This window comes from Mesocricetus auratus, unplaced genomic scaffold (genome assembly GCF_017639785.1).
Source record: "Mesocricetus auratus isolate SY011 unplaced genomic scaffold, BCM_Maur_2.0 Super-Scaffold_100691, whole genome shotgun sequence".
NCBI lineage: Eukaryota > Metazoa > Chordata > Mammalia > Rodentia > Cricetidae > Mesocricetus > Mesocricetus auratus.
In genome coordinates this window covers 8,987,803-9,012,306 of record NW_024429267.1, presented here as the reverse complement: position 1 = coordinate 9,012,306, position 24,504 = coordinate 8,987,803, and the positions used below count along the sequence as shown (strand labels likewise).

The window sequence follows — 24,504 nt, the reverse complement described above, 5'->3', positions numbered from 1 at the left end:
TGCTCATGAGTAAACTGGATACAACAGTGACAACATCTGCCTGAACCTTGGATCTCTGTGAGGCCCAGGTGACAGAAGAGCATGAAGAACCATGCTGAGCCACCCACACGGTGATTTCTATGGTTTTCTCTGATGTTCTGGTGCTCACAGTCACTGTTCTAACTGGTGGCTCGCAGGCCTCCAGACTGATCTGCCTAGGGCTAACACTGTCTTTCCTGCTATGTTCTCTGAGTTGGGAGCCAGAGGAGAAATAAGTTCAGTCCCAGGAAACCTACTGGGAACAGGACAACTTCTCCACCTCACGTCATCCAGAGCTGATTCAATGGAAATGCTGGAGGGTTTGATGGGTGCAGACCATGGTTCCCCAGAGTCTGGCCAATGCCCAGCCACCGCGCCCTGTGCTGGGGTGACTTCACTAGCTGGCTTGCATTTCAGTGGACAGCTCTTTGTGAAAGGCCATCTTGTGACTCTTCCTAGGAGTGCTTCATTCACGCTGGCTGAACTTCTTTCCTCTTTAGCTCAACCTTAACCCTACTCAGCCCAAGAGAGCCCAAAAGATTCGGAACCAGACAGTGATGAGTGCAGGACCCATGTACTAGGTGAGTTTCCAACTCCAGCATCCTCTTCACTCACAGAGGTGATGGTAAGGGAAGATTTAAGAGCCTGTGATGATCTTCTGAGTTCTCTTCCTGTAGATGCAATCCCTCCCAAGACCCATGCTGCCCTATGAAAAGGAGGCCATGCAGATGTCTGCTTCATGGTACAGGATGTAGTCTTTCTTTTTGGTTTAAGTAGTTGAGACTAAAAGTCTTTTGTTCTGGCATTCTTCTGGTCTCTCTCTCTCTCTCTCTCTCTCTCTCTCTCTCTCTCTCTCTCTCTCTCTCTCTCTCTCTGTCTCTCTCTCTCTCTCTCTCTCTCTCTCTCCTCTCTCTCTGTATGAGGCAAGCATCTACATCACACATTTTCCTAAGAGACAGCTCAGAGTCTGGGAAATAAAGGAAGCAGCCTGCTTTCTTTGGCCTTGGCATGGCCAGCTCTGCCCTCACCCGGTGCCAAGCCAGCAAAAGTTGGGTCCGGCTCAGCACTAGGAACTTGAATGGAGACACAGGCAACTGTCTCCCACTTTCCTGGCTGCCTCGGTACATCTGTCTTGTTGGCCTGTGTCTAAACCTCTTGAGCAGTTCCAGCTGCCTCGCCTTGCCTGCGGACATGGTGACATTTGGTTTCTGTTAAAATACAACCGGATCAGCGTGTTCGTTCACCTGCTTCATTTTTCCCCCTCCATGTAAAAAAATAAGGCCAGGCAGAGGTGGTCAAAACCTGCTGCGGCAGACCCGGAGACTTCCCATCCTGCTCCAGTGACTTCACGGCTTGGCCTGGCTTCTGCTGGGTCCTCCGAAGCCACTTGATTTCCTGTGTATTTCCAGCACTCAGCCAAGAAGAATGTACAGTATGAAAAAAATGTGGATCACCCTCAATTGCAGACCCTCTGGAAAAAATATAATATCTGGAGGGCTTTTAAATAAAAGAAATAATTACAACCTGCTGAGTGCCTCACAGAATCTATGAAACTTGACCTTTTCCAAAATATCATAGTATTTCCTGTGGCTTCTGTAGGCTAAGCCTTCATGGATTTATAAGTATGTGTCCAACACAGTCCCATGGGCTCCATTTTTTTTTAATCCAAAAGTCAGATTTGAAAAGCATATAAATACATCCCCTTGGAAGCTAGCAACTCAAAAGGTGTTAAGTCAAAACCCAGCTGGAAGACTATAGGTTGGCAGCTGTCAGGAGTGGTGGACCACGTGGGATGTTTTTCTTTTTCTTTTTTTTCCTTTAATGAATGGAAGCTTGATTTTCCAGCTTGCTGCCCAGTTCCTGACTGTCAGATTCTGAACACATTGGGTGTGCCCTGCCCAAGCGACCAAGCGAATGGCCACAGGTTCTGACTGTGTTATGGGTGGAGTACATTTAAGAGCCTCAAGAGCCATACACGATGCCTTCAGAATTCCCTGTGTAAACATAGTTAAAAGCTGGAAAGAGCAAGCGAGAAAGTGCTCTGACCTGAAAGTACCCACGATCGAAGATCCAGACTCTTGCTTTCCGGGCCAGAGACAAAACAGAAACTTCCTGAAAGAGAAACTCGAGGAGATAGAAGCGTCCACTGACTTCTTTGGAGAAAAGCCTCTGGACTTGCGTTTGCTGGCCATGGATGCCTGCTAAGCCAAGAGCTGGTAGCAAAGAGGATAGGGAGGAAGGATGATTAACTGCATACCTAAGTCTAGTAAACCATCTTAAACATAGGGTCATTAAAATATCTTATTCTCAGCGGTCTGGAAAATAAGGCAGATCTTTTTTTTTAATTTTATGTATTTCTTTTCCATGCATGTGTGTCTTCCTATGTGTGGGGTGCATGTACGGGCACATGTATGTGGCTGCCAGAAGGCAATCATAGTGTTGATCCTTATTGCCTTGCTTTTTGAGACAAGGTCTCTCACTGGTCTAGGACTTGCTAATTAAGCTGTATTGCTTGCCAGCAAGCTCTAGACACCTCCCTGTCACTGCCTCCCTATTGCTAAGATTATATAAGCATGTATCACCAAGTCCAGCTTTAAAAAACAAAAGCCCACAAATTCTGGGGACAGAACCCAGGTCCTCAAGCTTGCATAGCAAGCATTTTACCTAGTCTGAGCTAAATTCTCACTCTTAACAGTTTAGATTGGTTTTTTTCAGATTTATGCTCTACATTGCCCACTTTTAAGTTAAACCCTAGAAGTTAGGGACCCAGTGTTTGCTGAGGATGAACTGGAATCCCACGCAGAATTATTGGAATTACCCCAGTTGAAGTGGTAAGTGCCAACTTGCAGATTCACGATAGTTAGCATCAACCTTGAACACACTGTGAACTGGCTCCCTTGGGTCCTCAGAGCCCCCTGGTCACTGATTTTCATCCTTCCTTTCTCCGTGGGAAGAAGGACTCACTATTGGAACTCAGCAGCAGCTCAGTCTGACAAGGTTTCTCTCCTTTTTAAACATTTGAAGAACTAGCAGGTTATATTAGGAATATATATGTATGCACATGTACATATATGCATGTAACAACAATGAGTGGAAAAAAGAGGGCAGGAATTTGAAAGTGAACAAGGAGAAGTATATGGGAGAGTTTGAAGGGGAGATAGGGAAGGGGTAAATGACGCCATATTATAATCTCAAACATAAGAGGAATAATCAAAACATGTGAGCATGTATGTGATTGTGTGTGTTACATGCCTATAAGCCTGTGGGTGCACACACCTGTGTGTGGTCATGCAGAGGTCAGAGTAGGATGTCAGATGTCTTCCTCTACCATTTTCCACAGGGTCTCTCACAGAACAGGAAGCTAAGTTTCAACCAGGCTCCTAGCCAGGGGGTTACATAAATTCATGTGTTTCTAGCCCTCAAGGCTAAGGTTATAGGCTCTTGCATGCCTGGCTTTTTTTTTTAAACCTGGAGGCTGGCATTTGAACTTGGGTCCCTCACGCTTGCTGAACAAGGGCTGCTTACCTACTAGGAGTCATCTCCCTAGCCTCTAGATCCTCATGGTCAAACTAAAACTTAACCAATAACTTTTTATCCCTGAGAAACCAATGAAGTAATTTCTGTTAAGGAGAAAAGAGCTAACTACGGCCCATCTTCCAGATAACAGCAATGCTTAAAACCCAAAAGAGAGTGAAAAATAAAAAGCTGGAATCCTTGGATTCAAGGCAAGTTCGTGAGAGAGATAGTTTTAATTGGAAGATGAGATGTTCAACACTCCTTATCCATCAGCTTCAAAGAAGCAACAGAAAAGTCCCCGAGAGATAATATGTACAAATAGCCCGTTTCTCTGTGTGGTGGAAGGCTGAGCAAATGAAACTAGAGCAAAGATAAAGGGGAAGGTTTACTACATGGTAGTGTGTGTGTGTGTGTGTGTGTGTGTGTGTGTGTGTGTGTGTGTGTGTGTGAGTGTGCGTGCTGTGTGTGTGTGCGTGCTGTGTGTGTATGGTGTGCGTGTGCTGTGTATGGGGGGCATGTGTGGTGTGTGTGTGTGTGTGTGTGTAACCATTTGTGTCACATCATGCAGGTGGAGGGCAGAGGACAACGTGCAGGAGCCTGGTCATCTCCTTCTGCTACCATGCGGTTTTCAGATACTGTACTCAGGCCATCAGGCATGGCAGCAGGCACTTTTATCCACTGAGCCATCTTACCAACCCAACTAATTTTTAAATGTTGTTTACTCAACTTTGACTTGGTAAGAACAGAAATGTCCTCTCCCTCCCCTCTAGCTATGGGTATAATCTAGGACCTTGACTGTGCTAATAAGGAATCTTCTGCTGAGTTACACCCCCAACTGCTACAAATGTTTTAATATGTGAAAAAAATGTTGAAGATGCCCCAGTCACCTGCCAGAGACATTTTATACACTCCCTGTGATTTGGGTTGCCTTCTTTACCTGACGACCTTGGAACAGGTGAGGTGTTGCTCAGCATTTGAGCTGTAAAAGTGACTGGACTGTGGACAAGAAAAGGTTGTCTCAGACACACAGCAAGTGACTTCTTAGGGACAGAGGTAATCATCACAGTGTAGAATCTGCAAATGGGTCCTGGCAAATTCCTGGAAGAAGTGACCCATCTCCCAGAAAGCCTCAAATCAAGCAAGCAGAGTTTATTATTCCACACCTCCACTTTGGGGATCTGATTCTTAGTAAAACAACTCAGGAACAACAACAAAAAAAATCATCTTCTTTGTTTCTAGGACCTGGCCTTTTGTTTTATAATTAATATAGATTCCCACCCAACACATACATTTTTAAAGTGTCATTTATATTGCATTGCCCACTTGTTAAAGTTTAAAACGTTGAAAATAGCCAAGAGTCTATGCTTTTGTTACAAGCAAACATGTTCACCTCTAGTCTTAATGTCTGGGAAAGAGTAGCATTAGTGAGCTTCTGGGTCAGTGCTGGGCTCCATGCATAGGCCTTGCCGCCATTATGAAGGAAGAGCACAGAATCTGCTTTTGAGGAAGAGCCTGGCTTGATGTGTGTGTATACAAGCGATGGGCTGAAATGCGGTGTCTGTATGCGTATACACAGAGCTTATCGAAACAGATGAGAAAATCCCCTAAATACAGGTACAGTTAGCAGATCTTGTGCACAGTTGATCAGAAATTCCCAAATTGAAAGGCTTGGAAACCTAAAACTGTCTGACCATTGATAGGACACTCTTGGACTTTAGTGCATTCTGGAGTTTGGATTTTGCAGAGGAGAGGGACTACTTGCAGTTTCCATCACAGGAGAATTCTGGTTATCTGCTGATATATTCCCGGGTCACTTTAATCAAGCTCTGAGAAGCTGTCAATACTCTTTTTTCACATGCCTATCTAGATATCTATATATCAACATCTATATGCCTACCTAGATATCTATATCATCTATATCTAGTCTCACCATGTAGCCCTGGCAGTCTTAGGACTCACTATGTAACTCAAGCTGGTCTTGAACTCATAGCAATCTTCTTGTTTCAGACTCCTGAGTGCTGGAATTTCAGGTTCACATTACCATACCCTAGTTAATGAGTATTCTTAGGCTTTTAGGGCTGGGGGCAGTGATCAGTGGCAGAATACTTGTTTACTATGTAGAAAGTCCCAGACTGGACTCACAGCACTGGAAAAAGGAAACTATTATTAAACTTTAGTAAACATAAGAATTACCCAAAGAGCCTGTAAAAATGCACATTCCTATGAGTAACTCTAAGAGACCCTGACTTAGAAGCTGTATGGAGTTCCAGGTTCCTGAAATTTTCTGCCCATGATTCTTTCAATTGGAAACAGCTTCGGGAGCCATCTCTCAAGAACTTTCTTCACCGAACCACAGCCCTGTGTGAATTATAACCTTTATTTTATCATAGTGTCTATGCCATAGACCTTTTCTATTATGAAAATATTTGCTGTCGGTAAAACTTTGAGTGTTCCCTACAATCTCGTTTGCACCATTAACTCTTCTTGCAAATTCTATCTATGAAACATGAATGTAAAAGTTAACACAGCTTGGACAAGATCGAATTGCCATAAATTGCCATAAGCGGTGATGAAATGTGAACTAAGGAGATTTCTGTGAATGCTGGCTTTTTTCTAACTGATACTCTGTGATGGGGAGAGTTAGGAAATATAGTCAAATATTGACCTCTCAGCTATTTTCAGAGGCTAACATTAGAGAGGAAAACTAGAGTGAATGGCCAATTTAGGTAACCTTTGCCCTAATGGACAAAGTTTGCAGGATTTAGCCGGTGTAGACTGGAATTATCTAGATAAACTTGTCAAAGTACTTGGTTGTACTTTTAGACAATGTCCTGTGCTCCAGCAATCTGAGAAACTTGGCACTGTGATTCTAGATATCTGAAGATGTAAATAACAACAATCACAGACAACAATACGTAACACCAATCAAGCCTTTTCTATTTGCCTAATATTTTATATTCCTTGGTTCAAAGTGTCCCTACAATATGCCTTCGGAGAGATACCATTGTCAACTCCACTTAGGGATAACCGACTTACAGTTCAAAGAAGGTTAAGCTGCTTGTCACACAGCTAAAGACTGACACAGAAGCCCAGCCTTCAAGGCTGTGCCTGCTCCAGACAAAAGAAGGGCTCACTAGATGTATCACACTAGTCCCTTCAGCCAGCACTTCCAATGCACCGGGAATCAACAAGCTACCTAAAACTCTCAGGTTGAAAAGATTGTGGTGAAAATACAGAAAATAATTGTCCAGACTATTTTATTTAGAAAAGACATTCTAAGTATGTTCAATGTATTCTTACAAACATAGTGCCTGACCTGATTGCATGGAATTACTCAGTCCTATTGGGATCTGGTAACTGAAGCTAGGTTCACATCCCATCAGAGGTAGCAGCCATTGTGGAGACTATTTCTATGTACACCAGAAACAGGTTAGAGGTACAGAGAGCTGCAGAGTCCTGGGTGGCTGTCTATCTAATGTGAATTGGGCATTTAGAAAATAAGTTTAGAAATCAATTGTCTTATTTTATTTGATAAAATCTTGTATATCACCCAGGAAAGGAAAAGATAAGAAGCATCGAGAACCACAGTCATTGTTTCAAAAAAGGGAGGAGAGGAAGGACTGTGCTAAAACTCTGGGTTGCACAGAACATACCTTTCCCGTCTATGTCCTATGGGCAAAGCCATCTAAGCCCATAAACAAACCCACTCATGGGTGACAAGCAAAGACTCAAGTCTTATGTCTCTTCTCCATGGTGTGGCCCTTGTTTCTACACAAGAGGGTCACCTTGTTTCTCTATGGAGAGTCAACCCTTGGAAGGCATTTCAAGCCAGGCAGTGGTCAACACAGAGAAGAAACAAAGGCAGTATCTTAGATCCTTGAATGACAGTCCCACCTTGCCCATGGCAAGGACACAACAACTCTCTGAAGGTCACCTATAGTTTAAATGGATCAATCAGCCTACTTCCGCAGTGGTTTTTAGGCCTGGGGAAGATAGCACAATGGGTAAAGAGCTTGCTATGCAAGCATGAAGATCTGAGTTCAGACGTCCAGACCCACACAAAAGCCAGTCACCATGGCATGGGCTGCGATCTCCAAGGCTCGAATGTTCCCTTCTGTTATTTCTGGCAGCTCTGGGTCCTGTGATGTGATTAGAGGGGACGATCGCACTTACATAACAGCATCAAATTAATTTGCCGCCGAGAACAACGGCGGAAGGCAATCACTGGAGCTCTCTGAAGGGCCCCCGCCCCCACCTGCCTCCAGTTGATTTAAGTGACATCAGGGGATTAGAGTGAAGTCGGTCAGTAGAGCGACGCTGGGAAAACAACCAAAACATCCAGTCTGACCTTGTAAACGAAAGAGGAGCACAATAAATAAGAAAGGTTCTGTTTCTAGGACTGGTGTAGGAGCCACAGTGAGTCACCACCAACCCAGCAAGCACACTTCCGCCATCCAGAGAAAGAAACTTTGAGAAGTCTGTTTTCTGAAGCTATGCATGGCAGACCAAGGGTTGTCTAAACTGAAGATGTTTGGGATATAGATTTATGATTTTTTTCTTTGCTTTTCCTTATGGCCCTTTTAAATGAACCATTTAAAAGTTGCCTTGGCTTTTTACTCTAGAAGCCCTGGACATAAAAATAGAGGCAAATATTGTTTCCGGTTTTCTAAACTATGTGACAACAGCTCAGAAAAATGCAATCCAGGAGCCTGCCAAAGGCCAAAGGTTTACAAAGGAGGGTGTTGGTGAGGTGGGGGTTTGGGGTGGGGGGAGAGACCCATGCTCATTCTGGTCGTAGCTTGCGTCCGATGCCAACCTCAGGAAGAAGTTTTAATTTTCTGAGCCTTGGCTTTCTTATCCAGGAAGGTAGATATTACACCACCTCGTTCGTTTCTCTTAAAGCGATTGGTTTTTACCCATCCTTTCATTTTGTCCAGCCAGCCAGCCAGCCAGCCAGCCGGCCGGCCAGCCAACAGATACTTATTGAACACTAATCTCTGAGAGCTGGGGATATCTGCTGAAGTGGTCTCAGCCCTCAAGCTCGGGTCCCAGTAGGGGGGTAGAAATTAAAATAGTTACCTTGCCTGGAGGGGTCTGAGTAAGCCCTTGACCTCATCACCCTTCATCTATTATTGCTATTAAGTCTCACAACCAGGGCTGGGAAGATGCTCTGTGGGTAAAGTGCTTGCTGTGCAAATATGAGTATCTGAGCTCAGATCCCCAGTAACCACATAAAAAGCTCAGTGTGGGGCTGTGTATCAGAGAAAAGAGCATCCTTGGTGCATTTTGGCCAGTTAGTCTAGCCTACTTGGTGAGCTCCAAGGAAATGAGAGGCCTCATCTCAAAGGATGGGAATGGTGGGCCTAAGGATGACATCTGAGGTCGTCCTCTGTCACTTCCACACACACTGAAAAATAAAAACTAAACCCCACAACCACATTGAGAGCAGATGTCTCAACCACCCCTACTTTGCAGACGAGGAAACAATTACAGAGCCATTATGCAGCTCTGTCAATTCATGTTAGCAAATGAAGATGCTAGAATTCAAACCTGTTGCTCAGGGACCAACCTGTAGGCATTCTCCATTATAAGGAGAGATGTGCTAAATGTTCCCAGCCACAGGCAGGGCTGAACCATCATGCCGCCTAAAACTGTGAGATTTGTTAACTAATTCACTGATTAAGTTGTCTGACTCCCCCTATAGTGGTTTCTTGGCAAAGGCAAATAGCAAATAGCAGATTTCTGTAATGATTATAACTCTGCAGACTGCAGTGCATGCTGGGATTAGTGAGGAGAGGCTCTAGGCGCCTAAAGATGCTTAAGCCTCTCATACAAGACATTCTAGACTAGTGCTGGTGCCCACATGCTGCTATATTGTCCAAGCAACAAATATAAGAAGTAAGGGTTGATATGTGTTCAGGATATATGCAATCCTTCATCCTAAATGTTTCCTTCCTTCCTTCTTTCCTTCTTTCCTTCTTTCCTTCTTTCCTTCTTTCCTTCCTTCCTTCCTTCCTTCCTTCCTTCCTTCCTTCCTTCCTTCCTTCCTACCTTCCTTCCTGTATGTCTGTGCAAGGGTGTTGGATCCTGCTAGGAGTTGTCCTCTGAAAGAGCAGTCAGTGCTCTTAGCCACTGAGCCATCTCTTCAGCACCCCCACCCCCAATAATTTCAATCCATAATTGGCTGAATCTGTGAGAGTAAAAACTTCAGCTTGTGGAGGGACAACAGTGTTTGAAGACTTTTAAAAAGTATGTGGTGTATGCAGTGTGTGTGTTTATGTATGTAGATGCATGTTTGTGTGGCAGTACACACACAGAAGTCAGAGGACAGCCTCAGTGTCAGTCCTCACTTTCCGTTTTGTTGGAAGCAGGGTTTCTTGTTGCCTGCCACACAAGCCAGGCTAGTTGGCCTGCTAAATTCAGGGGATTCTTCTGTCTCTGCCTCAAGCTTCACTGCAAGAGTGCTGTGGCTACAGATGATGTCACATGGGTGCCAGGGTCTGAATTCTGGTCCTCTTTACCTACTGAGCTGTCTTTTCAGCCACCTGTTTGAAGACTTTCAGCACAAAGTTTCAGAACTCTCCCCATCTCTCCTGTCACCTATTGCAAGCTCTTTGTCATGAAAAAATATTAATATGAGAAAATTTGGTGTTGTTCTTATCTAATTTGACCTCTAGTGAATTTCACAAATGTGTTGACCAATAGTGGTCAGATATTTTTGTATTTTCCTGATTAGAAATAAAGTAAGAGAGGAAAATCACATTTTTATTTTACCTGAAACACGAGGTTTCCCTTTTTGGTTATGTTGGCAGATTGGTCTGGTTCTGTTTAAACACAGAATTAAATACCAGCCCAAAGTTTAATATTTGTTTGATTTCCAAACTCTAAGCATGCTACTGGATGTCATTTAAAGTATGGTTTAGGAAATTGTCATTACTTATATAATTAAAGTAAATCAAATCATGTGCATCACTTATTAGATGGGACTCATTCAAAATTTATTATTATAATCCATGAATATTAGTAAATATTGTATTCAATTAATTTTGTAATGAAACTTTTAATATATACTTATCTTAAATGGCATATATTAAAACATTAAATTACTTCACTTTCCTTGTACTTGTAAAATGATCAGATGATTAAAAATTTCCATAAAAAAATTAGTGTAAGATGAGCTCACAAATTTAAAAATGGTGGGGAAATGCTGCTGTAGACTCTAGGTTTCTGCTTCTGCCTTCATCTTACCTCTATGCTTTTGTTGAAGACAGATGTACCTCTCAACGCCACTGTCTGTCCTTCTGCACAGTGGACTAGTAATTGTAAACACTATCAAGAAACTCTCCATCTTAGCTGTGTGTGTGTGTGTGTGTGTGTGTTCATGGAGGCCAGATCTCAACTTTACTCATCATTCCTTAGGAGCTGTCCACCCTACTTTTTTTTTTTGGTTTATGAGACAGGGATTTTCTGTATTGTTTTGGAGGCTGTTGGCCCAGCCCAGCCTCGAACTCACAGAGATCCACCCTATATTTTGAAGCAGTGTCTTTTGCTGGTCTGGATCTCATCTCACCAAGGACACTAGGCTGGCTAACACGAGAGTCTCGGGGATATGCCTATCTGCCCAGTGCTGGGATTATAAAGCAGCACTTCATGCCAGACAGTTTCACACTGGCTCTGGGGATTGAACTAGGGTCGTCATGCTTGAAAAGCAAACACTTCGCTGACTGAGCCATCTCCCCAGCCCTAGTCCCATCTTTTGCTTAAGCTGTAATCTTCTCTTCCTTGAGGCTTTATCCTACCTGCTTCTGCCTAGAAAGCAGCATGGCTGGCTGAGTCCTGAGTCCTGTCATTCAGGTCCCAGCTCCTCAGAGAGCTGACCAAACCTACTGAAGTGCTCTTCCAACCCCTCTCTGCCACATTCCCTTCCTGTGATGTATTTATTACACCCCAGTTTTTTCTTGGTGCTCCAAAGGAGAAAGCATTGCCTGTTTACTGAGGTAACTCCAGAGTGCAAGAGGGTGCCTAGCACTCTGATAGTGTGCTGGTCATGAAAGCTTAAATGTTTGCTCTGAGCCTCTCCACCCCTTCTCTGTTTCTACCCTCCCTCCCCCCAATCCAAGTTATCACTGCTACTCTTGGAACTCCAGTGCCATTTCTATGGAGATGGCTAATATAGACCATCTCGTGTCACTCAGATAGACACCTCTTGCTCTCTTCAAGGTAACCCAGTCCTTGTGTGCACAGCACTTCAGGCAGGGTCTGTAAGTTGACAGAGATGTCACTCCACAGGCTGCACTTTGTTCCTCTGAGCCATGCACCAGTGACTTCCCAGATTTATCTGCAGCACCAGAGTCTTCTGACATCTTTTTCAAACACCTTCCAGATGTTTCCACTTGCATCTCTACTGTCTAACATAGACCGAGGACGCAGTGGGTACTCAACAAATGCTCTGTGTGGTGAGAGGCTATGTATTCAGGGACACCAGCCCCTCTCATAGTCTCCCCATGCCTGCCAGGTACAAAAGCGAGGCTTGCCTGTTTTGTGCTTCTCTTCTTTCAAGGTTGCAGTGGCCATTTGCCAGGTCATGAGCACAGTAACCTGTTTGTAACACATTCTGTGTTTTGGTCAACAGCTTCGAAATTTCACCCTTGAGTTCCTGGGAACTGTTGGGCGGATGCCATCAGCCCCAGTGATTATTTTACACCTTGAGTGTCATTCTAGGACATCTTGTCCATTCATCTCAACTTGTTCCAGGCCTTTAGACTTCTCTGTTTTCAAGAACAATTAGGGGAAGGGGAGGAGTTTTCCTTTTCATCTCTATGGCAGCAGAGAGTGCAAAGGGTCGGCCATGATTCTCTCAAAGACTTTTGCTCATTGTTAGAGTGGTCATGAGTGAGTCCAGCTGATCTATTTCCCCCCTTTTCTCTTGGTTGGTACACTTAAAACTGTGCTTTCTGATTGGCACACTGGTATGTCCAACATTTATGATACTGAAACATAATTCAGTTGTTTACACTGGAGAACATGTGATTGAGTTACAGGGGGAAAATGCTAAAAGAAATCATGTTTTAATTAAGTCTATGATTTTGTGTTAGACTGTGTTCGGAGCTATCCTGGGTTAAATTCAGTCAGTGGGTCACATGTTGGACATGCATGGGCCCCAGAAGCTAGACACAGCCATTCTCAAGTGACCTGTGCTAGTACTCTGCTAATTAAGTGTAATAAAATTATAGTTGATAACACAAATGGATTAATGTGGTTTCATAGTCACTCACTTCTTTATTCTCATTAAAACCCCTGAAAGGCTGATAGGACAGGCTAGATGGGGACCATTTGACAGATAGGGAAACTGAAATTCAGAGTGGTCTACAAACTTGACCTCCACATTGCAAGTTCAAGGCTGAGCTGAGCTGAGAACTGGTCCTTACAGTCTTAATCCAGTGGCTTTTCCTTGCTATACTTTGATTTAGTTGGACTGAAACTATCTGTCCTCACCCAAACAAAGGCTACATGAACCTTCATCAGTACTTTGGAAAATAACTGATCAACAACCCCCTGTGGTTTGCTTCAGCAGCCACATGCTATTACGACTTCATGTAACAAAAATTCACTCTGCTAAGAAATATTTTCCCTGGAAGGCCTGAGAGGACCCACAGAATTTAGCACTACAGAGGCCAACAGGAACTCTGTGGGAAGGCCAGTGTCACACACACACACACACACACACACACACACACACACACACACACAGAGTCTTATTCTAATTCTTTAAGCCCTTTGAATGTGGGTGCCAGTTAGGAGGCCTGGGCAGTCTATGGGACCTCTGACAGTGGAACCAGTATTTATCCCTAGTGCACAAATGGGCTTTGGGAACCCATTCCCTATGGAGGGAGACTATTTCAGCCCAGATACACAGAGGAGGGCCTAGGCCCTCCCCCAAATGATGTGATAATCTTTGATGATCCCCCATGGAAGGCCTCACTATCCTTGAGGAGTGGGTGGGGGATGTGTTGGGAGGGGTCAGTGGGGGGATGGGAGAATGGGAGGGAGAGGGAATGGGGGGGATTGATATGTAAACTAAGATTGTTTCTAAATAAAAAGAGAGACCTCATTGGGCTTCCTCTTGAATTCTTATTGCAGGACCCTCAACTGGAATGCAGGGCGAGGTGAAGCAGGGCTACTCCTAGTGAGGAATTCATCACCAAATGTGGAGAGAAGAGTAGCCTTGAGTCTGCAGTAGTCACAGTTCTCATGAGGAAGCCAGGCAGCTGGAAGAAGGACCCACCAGCATTCTGTCTTTAGGATCACATTGTGCTTGCAAACACATCTCCAGACCCGGAACACTGGTCATCTCAGCTTTACCCCTAAACACAAAGACATCTGCTTCTAATGTAATCTGACATCGTCCTACTCTCTCATTAACTACTTCTGGTTAGGCCTCAGTGAAGTGCCTTCCAAATGGTGCCCCATGGATCACAATGCCTGCCAACCTCATTCTTCTTTCTACCTCCTCTTTCCCCAAATGTTAGTGCTGGTTGAGGCGATCTGCCAAGAGGGAGGATTTCACCCTATCTGAGGCAAAGTTCTAGGGAAAAGACCGTTGGTTATCTTATTTCCTCTCTCAAGGAAATAGAAAATAATTTGTTGTATTTAATTTATTTAATGCTATCTTAGATTCGACTATCATGAAGTAACTCAGGGTTTTATTTTTATGCTGTGTATGTGTGTGTATGAGCGTGCATGTCTGTATGTGGAGCTAGAGCAAACCCTTAGGTGTCTTTCTCAGTCATTATCCTCCTTCTTTTTGAGACAAAGTTTCTTCACTGAACCTAGAACTCTCTAAGTTAGTGAGGCTGGTTGACCAGTAAGCCCCAAAGATCCTCCTGTCTCCACCTCCCCAGCATTGGGATTACAAGTACATACCACCATGTCTGACCTTTTCACATGAATTCAGGCACCCATTCTTGTGCAGCAAGACCTTTACTAACCAAGCCGTCTCTTCAATCCAATAACTAAGTAGTTAAACATGTTTTAGTGTGTATATGTGTTTTATAGTTTCAAGTTTGAAACCCAAATTTGAAAGTTTAATCTTTTTAAAACATGGTTTCAATTTGCTTCATTACAAGCTCTCTGAGATTTAATTCTTTTTTCTTCTCCTAATGAGGGGGAGTTCAATGTGGGCTAAGCATCCTCTGGTACCCAGCTGATCATCACCCGCATTAGGAGTGTTTGTTCATGAAAGGAGCCGTGGTATGGGACTAAGAAAGGATTTCCTTGCTCTGTTAATTGACTTGGAATAATTCATCAGCCGATACTTTGGGTTGTGAATTTCTCTGGCAAATCCCAGGTCACCCTGACTTTCTGTGTAAAGAGAGTGGTTTGGTCCTTGTATGAGAAGTTGGGGAGGATGGATTAAAGCCCCCTTACTACTGTTACCCTTCCATAGGGGAGCTTGTTAATAAAGAGCTCTTCGAAGCCTTTCCTTTGTACAGATACTGCATGAATATTTATGGAATATTCCATCTGTAAACAGCATTAAAATGTAAACAGAGTGTACCAAGAAATGGGAAGGCCATTTTCACCTGACACATAGCGATGCTGTGAAAATGCAGGGGTTCTGTCTCCTGTAAATCCTGCAGAGCAGCAAAGAGAGGAGCCATTTGCCTGACAAGCCAGGGGCCTACAGATCCTGGAGTTTAGGGCTTAATCAAGCCTTCTGGGTCACTGGACCTTAGGCACATTATCTCCACTCATGGGAACTTGGTATTTGTAACCACTGGGGTTAGTCTGTGAAACTGCTGGGTTTGTAGATTAAAACTGGGTCCCAAATTCAGAATTGTCATATGGTTCTATGTCAATGTGGGCTGCTCCAAGGTTTTTGTGGCCCTTATCCTTTTAAGGGGTTAGCTTCAGAGATGGGATTGTGATTTGTGGGTTCCAGTCAACATGAAGAAGAGCATGGGAGGGAGGAGAGGGAGAATCTGGAAAAAAAAACTCCCCTAAGACCAACATCTGTGAACTCCATGGGTAGCAATGTGATTCTTTTGGGATGGCAGAATAGAGGATATGGGCTGGAAATTGTTGTGCTAAAAAAGACAAAAAACAAAAAACAACAACAAAAAACCAAAAACCCCACTTAACCAATTTATAAACACACACACACACACATACACACACACACACACACACACACACACACACAATCTTAGGTCTTGTGTATCCCAGGCAGACTTTGAACTTCTGATCTTCCTATCCTCCACCTCCCAAGTGTTAAAATTGTAGACCTATGCCACTGCAACTGTTCCTATGCTATGCTGGGGATGGAACCAGGGCTCTGGGCTTGCTAGGCAAGCCCTCTACCACCTGAGCCACATCCCCAACCCCATGCTTGTTCATGGTTAATTCCGAAGCTCTGGCACCAATCACAGGTGCGTTAGCAATTTTCAAAGGATTAGTATACAATAAAATACTCCCAACAAGAAAACCACCCAGAACGTAGTGAGTCAGCCTTTGATGATTCAGAAGGACCCTTAGGATTCTGTCCTGCCTCAGGGCCAGTGACACAAACATCAATTAGTTTATGGTGAGGTGTGGAAGAGCTTATTTATTATGAGTGCTGGTTGAGAAAGTTCTGTACAATCCCCTTTCATAACATTGAAAAGTAATCATCTTCCACCCCAGGCCTTTTGGTTGCTGTTGTTTTCAGCCCCAAATGTTGCTTCTATTCTTTGCAGAGATGATATGCACAGAGATATGCCAGTAGGTCTGGCTACAATCCTATCTTCTCTTGAGCCATTTCTGGTATAGACTTCTGTTTCCTCCCTGGCCATTTAGATACATCCATAAATTCACATCACTATCTGGGAAGTCTGGCCTGACAAAGCTGACAAAACAACTTTTTACCAATATGAACCAGGTGGTACACTTGCAGGCTTTACTTGTTCCAAATGTTTCTGAGAGCAAGAAGTGGGGTGGTCCATTGTATTCAAGGGAATCTAGCTTAATTTGGGTGTCTCCCTTCTTGCAGACCATGGAGGTTAATAATAAAGAAAAAGAAAGCAGTATTGAAGCATGGCTCTGTACTTGCCTAACACTCATAAAGCCAGAGCTTTGTTCCACAACAGCACAACACACACACACACACACACACACACACACACACGCACGCACGCACGCACGCACGCACGCACACACACACACACACACACGCACGCACGCACGCACGCACGCACGCACGCACGCACGCACACACACACGCACGCACGCACGCACGCACGCACGCACACACACACACACACACACATGCACATATGCGAGCATGCACACAGTTTAAGGAGGGATGGAGGAAGGGAGACAGAGAGAGAGAGAGAGAGAGAGAGAGAGAGAGAGAGAGAGAGAGAGAGAGAGAGACTAGTCCTTTCTTGGGCACTTTTAGAAAATAAATTAATCCAAAACATCTATACAATTTTTATTAAGAACTCAGGTATCTAGAATGTAAGGAGTATAATTACAATTTGAAACATAAATTTCAAGCAGAAACAAAAACATTACAAGATAAATAAAAAAGCCAATCAAACAACAACCAATCAAAGTCAAGCAGGTGGCTATCTGAAGCTTCATTTTCTTTGGTGATTTTTGTTTTGGCTTTCAGTAAAGAATGGGGCTCTTGTTTGAGCCTCATCTGTGTTTTCCAAAGTAGGTCTACCCTACATGAGGGGGTGCCAGGCAGGTAGAGGTTTCGGAGATGTTTAGCTCTACCTGAATTTACTTAAATACTCTCAGATTTTTTTCTAACTTTAAGTCTGTATGTTGGGAAACATACAATGTCTAGGCATAGAGACGGTGCTACCTAGACAACTAAAGACAGATGTACTGGCAGGCTCAGGCACTGCCCAGTCTAAGTGTAAATGCCACTGAAAATGTAGAGGGAATAGTACACTTCACTGTACCTATGGCTGTGTGTGACTAAGGAGACACATCATGGGCTGGGGAGACCAGATGAGCTGATAAGCTGAGGATCTGAGTTCTGCCCTCTAGAGCCCAACTTTAAAATGAAACAAGAAAAGTTTGAATGTAGTGGCATATACCTGTCATCCAAGGTTGGGGGCATGGAGACAGGCAGATCCCTAATGAGTTACCCTAGCCTAACTGTGAGACCCTGTCTCAAAAACACAAGCAAGTGCATGGCACTTAAGGAATGACACTCAGGTTGTTCTTTGGCCTCTGCATCTGGGTGCCTGTATGCTACTGCCACTATTATAAATGTGTGTACAAACACTCATGGGAATCACATTAGATTGGAGCAACTGTGGTTTTGTAACTACAGTTTGTTACAGAGACCAGTTTAATACCATCTAAGTGCTACCCTAAAATTATTATTATTATGTCTCTGGGAGGGTTAGGTAAACTACGGCTGCTTCTGTTCTTTCTCAGACATGGCCTAATGGGCTTAGAAAATGACATTTAAGATGCCACTTTGTCAATTAGAACTTCTGCTCCCTGATTCTTGAAGGACATAAGCATGCTTGATTGGGTGCTCATTGTATTAAGTTGTTTTGAGTACTGAAAGTCTGTTAACCTTCACATAGACCCATTTTCATAAAAATAAATTAACAAATGTTTGCAGGAAAGAGATAACCAGGTGATAACTGGGGGAAAGGCATTTGATTTCAAGTAAGAATCCTATTCGTTTTTAGAACGTGCACATTTTACCAAGCCACTGACAAAAAGATGGGCTGCTGATTCTGCGAACTAACTGCATTAGCAAAATCACATAGATGATTTTCCCCAATTCCTTGATAATAAACAGCACGCTGCTGAGAGGGAAAGACGAAAGACGACCAGCGCCATCTTGCCAGGGTTGGGACTTACATGTAAGTCACTTTAGGAAGGAAGGGCTAAGCAACACGGTTTCGATGACTTCACTGCCCAGTAACATGGGCCTTGGGTTAACTGATGCAAGTTTAAGATCATTGTCTCCTGGGAGAAAGATTATTTTGTGTCACTAAGACTTTCTTAGTGACAAGATCCTCACCTTTCTTCAGAAAGTTCCCTGAGTTCAAGCAGTTACACACTGCAGGGTAAATTCTTGATGCGACCGAAGGCAGGATGGAGACAAGTGACACTGCTGCCAGTCCTGACAAAACCAGATCATCTGTCAGCCCCAACTGTAACCGACCAGATGGGTCCCTAGGAACCGGACGGTATGAACACAAGCTTGCCTCAGGACTCGTGGCTGGGGAAACAGCCAGAGGGTAGTTCCCCAATCCTCTTGCTCACTTTTAAAGACGTTTTCTATAAACTACATTGTTTGCCCATTCAGGCGTGCAGTGAGTTCTTCTCAGACCTGCCCTTTCCTTTCGAGACCATCCACATGTGTTTCCCAGCCTCTGGGGGCTTTTATTTTCTGCTTCCTACCTTCTCACTACAGCGCCAATCAGCACTCCCACCTCCACCCCCTCCACAAGGGCTCCGGGAGACTTCTCCCTATGTGATTGGCACCTCATTAATGAAGAAGGGCTGGTGTCTCTCTCATTACAGTTGTGGTGAGTGAGAGGACCTCAGAACTAATTTACTTGCTCTCACAAGGGAAGACACTTGTCTCCATCAAGAATTTAACTTCCCTTCTGCCTGTGGCAATAAAAGAGCCCGTTTTGTTTTAACATTAATAAGGTGAGAGAATAGACAATTTCCAAAAGAAATTAAGAAAGGCAAGAGGGTAGGTGCTGGCCCGTGGAAGTTTCCCTCAAGCAGGTCTGATGGTGGAGTTCAGCAAGGGACATTTGCTTTAGTAACATATGGACGACAGAAAAAATTCCAAGTAGGCAAATTGAGAAGCCCACAAAGTAGAGAGAGTTAGGAGTAAGAAGCAGGAATTGTGGGTTCAGTCCTGAGTCCCAAGCCCTTCCATGACCTTGGGCAAGTCTTTGATTTTTGTCTGGTCCTCAGTTTTATTATCAGTAAACTAAGAGGATTGAAGAAAGTGGTCCCTGAGGGTTCTCTCAGATCTAAGATTTTAATATTCTTTCTATAAATGGAACTCTGGACTATTTCAAACTCGCCCCCACCCCTGTTTGCAGTGAGTTTTTATCTCTGGCAACAAATTAGAAATTCCTCCAGAATTAAAGAGCATGGAATGGAAATTATTTGGCTTTCCAGCTGAAAAGGTCAACTAGATTCAGAAATGTACTCTGGGCCCGCACCGTCTGCGTGGAAACCTAATTAGAGATCATACTTCATTGGCTAAAAGGGATCAAACTTATCCTGGCTTTCATCTGGATATGTATTTTTTTAAAAAAATTACTCTAAGTTACTAATTCATTTATCTTTCCACTTACAGGAAGTTCCACCCATTGATAAAGCTATGCCCTGACACCCCTGCCTGCATAAAACACCTTCCTCTCCACCACTACCCCCTTTATGATCCCATCCCTTTGTCACACTGGGCTTTGAATGCCCTTCTATGCTAGAAGGCCATAAAAAACCTTAAAACTGTGTTCTCCATTTAGCTGGAGATGGCTCCTGCATGTGGAACCAGAAGCTTGTCTCCTTGGTTGGTAGCAGGCCTGAAAGTAAAGAGGTCAGTCTAGAGCAGTGGTCCCCAACCCTCCTAATGCTGCGACCCTTTAATCAGACCCTCATGGTGTCGTGACCCTGCAACCTGAAAACTACTTTTGTTGCCACTTCATAACTGTAACTTTGCTACTGCTAGGAATCATAATGTGTTTTCCGAGGGTCTTAAGCGATGTCTGTGAAAGGGCTCCAACCCAAAGGTTGAGAACCTCTGGTCTGGAGTGTTTCATGCCCAAAAGACAGCATCCTGTGTTGGTTTGGTTTGGCCTCAGCTTGAATGTCAGGGACAAGTTTTCTTGTGGGTGACAGAGTAGTTGAGGATCAGAAGTGCCCACATTAGGGGTCTGTATGGTGTTCTATTGGGAAGATTCTAGAATACATGGTATGCTTTTAGTGCATGGAGTGGGGTAGGCATAGCACACACACATGTGTGTCCATGCATGTAGAGGCCAGAGGTTGATGTTAGGTGCCTTCCTTTGTGTTCCTCCACCTTATTAGTTATTTAGTTATTCTCATTTATTTTGAGATAGGGTATCTTACTGAACCTACAGTTTGCCAATTCACTTAGGCTGGCTGGCTGGCCTCAGAGAGCAACCTGCCCCCTCCACTCCCCTGCTGGATTATAGATGTGGCCATTGCACCCAGATTCTTATGGGAGTGCTGGGAATCAATAGCCAGGTCCATTTGCTTGTGTAGTGAGTGCTTTATCCAAGGACCTACCCGCCTCCCCAGTCCTTCCCTGCTGCCTTTCCCTCCCTCTCTCCTTCAAGCTATCTTTGCCTCCATTTTCCCCTCACATGCAGGCTATTTGTGAAAGAGAGCTTCGGTTCACGTCAACACTTGCATTTCTCACCTATTTTAGGCCCAGGGTCTCTTACTCCCAAGATCTCCCACTAAGCCATCTGAAAAGAAGTCCAGCGTGTATTCAAAGAGTCTGGCCCTGAAGCCCCAGGGCTGAGCTCAGAATCATGGTCTGTCGCTCCCCAACAGGATCCTACCTCCTTCTACCTGTTCCTAAGCGTTGCCTCTGGGCATGGACAGCCTCTCCTCCTTCTTGTAGACTCTGAATGAAATTAAAGCTAATCCTCTCTGGCTTGGTTAGGTCTTGTGTAAGATTCCCACACCCCACAATCAATGTGCTGTTAGAAGAGATAGCCAAGCTACCACACCTCCAACAACATTAGCAAGAGGAGACTTTTTTTTTTCATTGTATGAGACAGCTTTGAAGTCCTGACTCACAGAAGCCCCCTTCTCAAATCTTGCCTATGCCTTCTCATCGCCAGGACATTGGTATCCACTGTCAAAAGCAAAATGGGGAAGGATAAGCAAGGCCTATGTGAATAAACAGGAGAAACAGGGGAGCTCGGGTTTGCAATTCATGATTTCAACAGACCAGGGTGGCCCTGCTTCATTTGCGGGAAGGTGATGGGGACTGAGACAAGATCTCACTATGTGTAGCTCAGGCTGGCCTGGAACTGAAAGTCCTCTTACCTCATTCTGTGGAATGCTAGAGTGACAGCTGTGTGTCCCTGCATTATTCCCAGCCTCAGTTTTACCTGAACTGTGGTTGCAAACACACACACACACACACACACACACACACACACACGGGCTGGGACAAACTCCCTAGCATTGCGATTTTACTTCTAGTAACTAAGAAGCAGCGAGAGAAGAATCAAAGAGAAAACAGGCCGGAGCTGGGGACCAGTTTTCAGGTCATTCTTTGCTTCCTGAAAGGAGAAATTTGCCTGCAGTGTCTATAATTTAGAAAGCTTTAATGAATGGTTTCTAATTTATTTATTACTCATAGAAAGTTGTAAACACCCCTCCTTAAGCCATTATGAAATAATTTGGGAAGGAGTCAAATGGTTCAAACATCTAGCACATTTAACTGGGCTGTTGTTGGACATAGTTCTGATCTATGAGTCTAATTTATCTCCTTCTTCCGTACATAGGGTTATGTGTGAGCTGTCAGCCCGTGTGTGCATGTGTGAATTCACTTAAGATAGTCAAAAGGCATCTTAGCCTTGTCTTCGTCTCTTTTGCAGACTGCCAGCATGATAGGAGATTCCAAAATTAGTAAAAAAAAAAAAATCAATAAATAAAACGAAAATAAAGCCAATTTAGCAACAAAAAGGGCATCAGCAGAATATACAAGCTGGATAGTCAAACAGAATTGTTTGAAATGCCTCTGCCTGCTTTCAAAGAGCTTCCTACAGTTGAGCCCAAACACCCAGACAGGTAGACTGCTGTGAGATATGTAGGCGATGCCTGCTGCCTGCCCCTTAGATGGTGAGGAGCATTTGAAAGCATCAAAGTTTCCCGTATAGATGAGTGTACATTTATCCCTGTGGCTGTGATCTCTGCACTTGCCTATTATAACTTGCTGTTTAATAGCTTGGCAAACCTTGCCCCTCACAGACTGTAGGCCTTTCCCCCCTCAAGGATCCGCTTCTCTCCCTGGAGAGTCTCACTGGGGCTGAGTTTTGAAAAGTTTTTCTTTCCTGGGCTTGTGCGAAGATATGGGGTCACTCTTTGAATTCGGCACTGTTGGAGACCTCGCTTGTTGGTTGGCTTTTCCTCCCTCCTGGTGCTGGCGTCTGCATGTGGCCAGTTGGTGCCCTCCAACCAGGAGGCTTGTGCCAGGAACCAGCCCAGCTAAGAACCAGGAACAACCACAGCCTTGCCCTGGACAGGCCCATCATTCCATAGAAAATATCAAAAGTCTCTACCTGGCTGCCCATAGGTACTGTGTGGCCCACAGACATGGACTGCCTGAACTCTGCTATGTTCTCAATTTCTGATCACAAATGTTGGGGAGACTTCAGATAGAAATTTATATTTCCAGTTTCTCAGCAATCTGAAATAGGCCGTTACATGGTGCCTCTTGCCCCTAGTGCAAACTGGACTGGGTTCTTCCTTCACATCATGGGGTCCCTTCAACTTGGTTCTCTTAATACCTCTGCGTTATGTCCTGGGCCACTGGGCTTTTGGGTCTGTGACTGATGAGAAGAACATCACACACAAAAGTGAATAATAGCTGGTAAACTTGGGGGACATAGCTGTTGTATCCCATTAACTTTCAGGACAGCACAAGGGTAGGATTACAGCATCCTGTGTGCCTGTGGAGAAATTGAAGTCCTAGGTTTTTAAGTGTCTTGCTCGATTCCTGCTGCTCATGAGTGGGTAAGTCAGGCACTGAAGCCTGAGTTATCTATGCCATCTCCAGTCAGAAACGTGAAAGGGCACCAGGAGTACCCCAGAACACACAGTCCGTTCCCTTGCTCCACTCTCTGTAGTCTGGCCATGCTGCGCCCCAGATATTGAGTCCTTTTTTGTTTGTTTGTTTGCATATTCTGGGCCCCTGTCTATTGTGATTTGTCCCCACCTTCACTCCTATGTCCTAAAGTGCCTCATCTTGAAAGGTCCCATGTATTTGTAAGCATCTGTGTGAGGAGTCCTGCGCCCCCAAATCTGTAATTCTGACTTCGGCACTTCTAGAGCTGTGTCTGTGTCCCATTCGTGGGGAAGCCCCACATACAGCCCTTGGCATGCCACCACCAGTTCCTTAAGGGCAGGCTCTGTCTCAAGTATCCCTCAAACTGACAGGCAGGCAATAATCACTGCAGGGTAGGCTATTCGGTGAGAGCACCTAAACTATGCTCTTGTCAGGGTGTCCTTGGGAAGTGCAGTTGGATTGGAAGAGTGAATCCCACCAGGGTTACCACTGGGTTGCTTGTACCCAGAACCCACCCTCACTTGTCCCACATGCTTCCTGGTTAAGGAGACTTTGTCACTTACACCTCTTTTGTTCCTCAAGGAGTTTCAGATTTGTAACACACCAGTCAGATACAGTGGCACCCACCTATAATTTCAGCACACTGGAGGTAGAGGCAGGGTTATCAGGTGCTGAAGGTCATCCTCAGCTACCTAGTGAGTTCAAGTTCAAGCCCAACTTGGATACATGAGACTCTTTCTCAAACAAATAGCAATAACAGTCAAAACAAAAAAACAAAAAATTAAAACAACACAAGACACTTGCCCGACACAGACCTAGTAAAGAGAAATGACCGTATGCGAATTGCATGATCAGCAAGGGGCTGCGAAATTAATAAGACACGGATAATCACACAATAGCTGGTGAGCCCTGCTGAAAGGATGGGCTTAGGTGTGCAGCTGGGGGTGAGAGGAGCTGGTGACCTGTGAACCACTGGCCAGGCATCAGTTGAACTTTCAGTTTTTATTCTCCACCCCCGCACAATTGTTGAAAGTGTAAAATAATTGCTTCTGCAGCTAGTTACTGAAGGCATCATTAAAAAACAAAAGTACAGAGGCTCGTGAGCATGGACTGAAGCAAACCAGGGGCCGTCTCGATTGAATGCAAAATGATCAAGCTAA

The 24,504-nt window shown here is 44.3% G+C and overlaps 1 protein-coding gene across 3 annotated transcripts in view; it reads right to left on the bottom strand.

Moving 5' to 3' along the window:
- Positions 1-24,504, bottom strand: part of Rora (RAR related orphan receptor A) — a 713,188-nt gene that overhangs the window by 251,570 nt on the left and 437,114 nt on the right. The gene's annotated exons all lie outside the window — the stretch shown is intronic.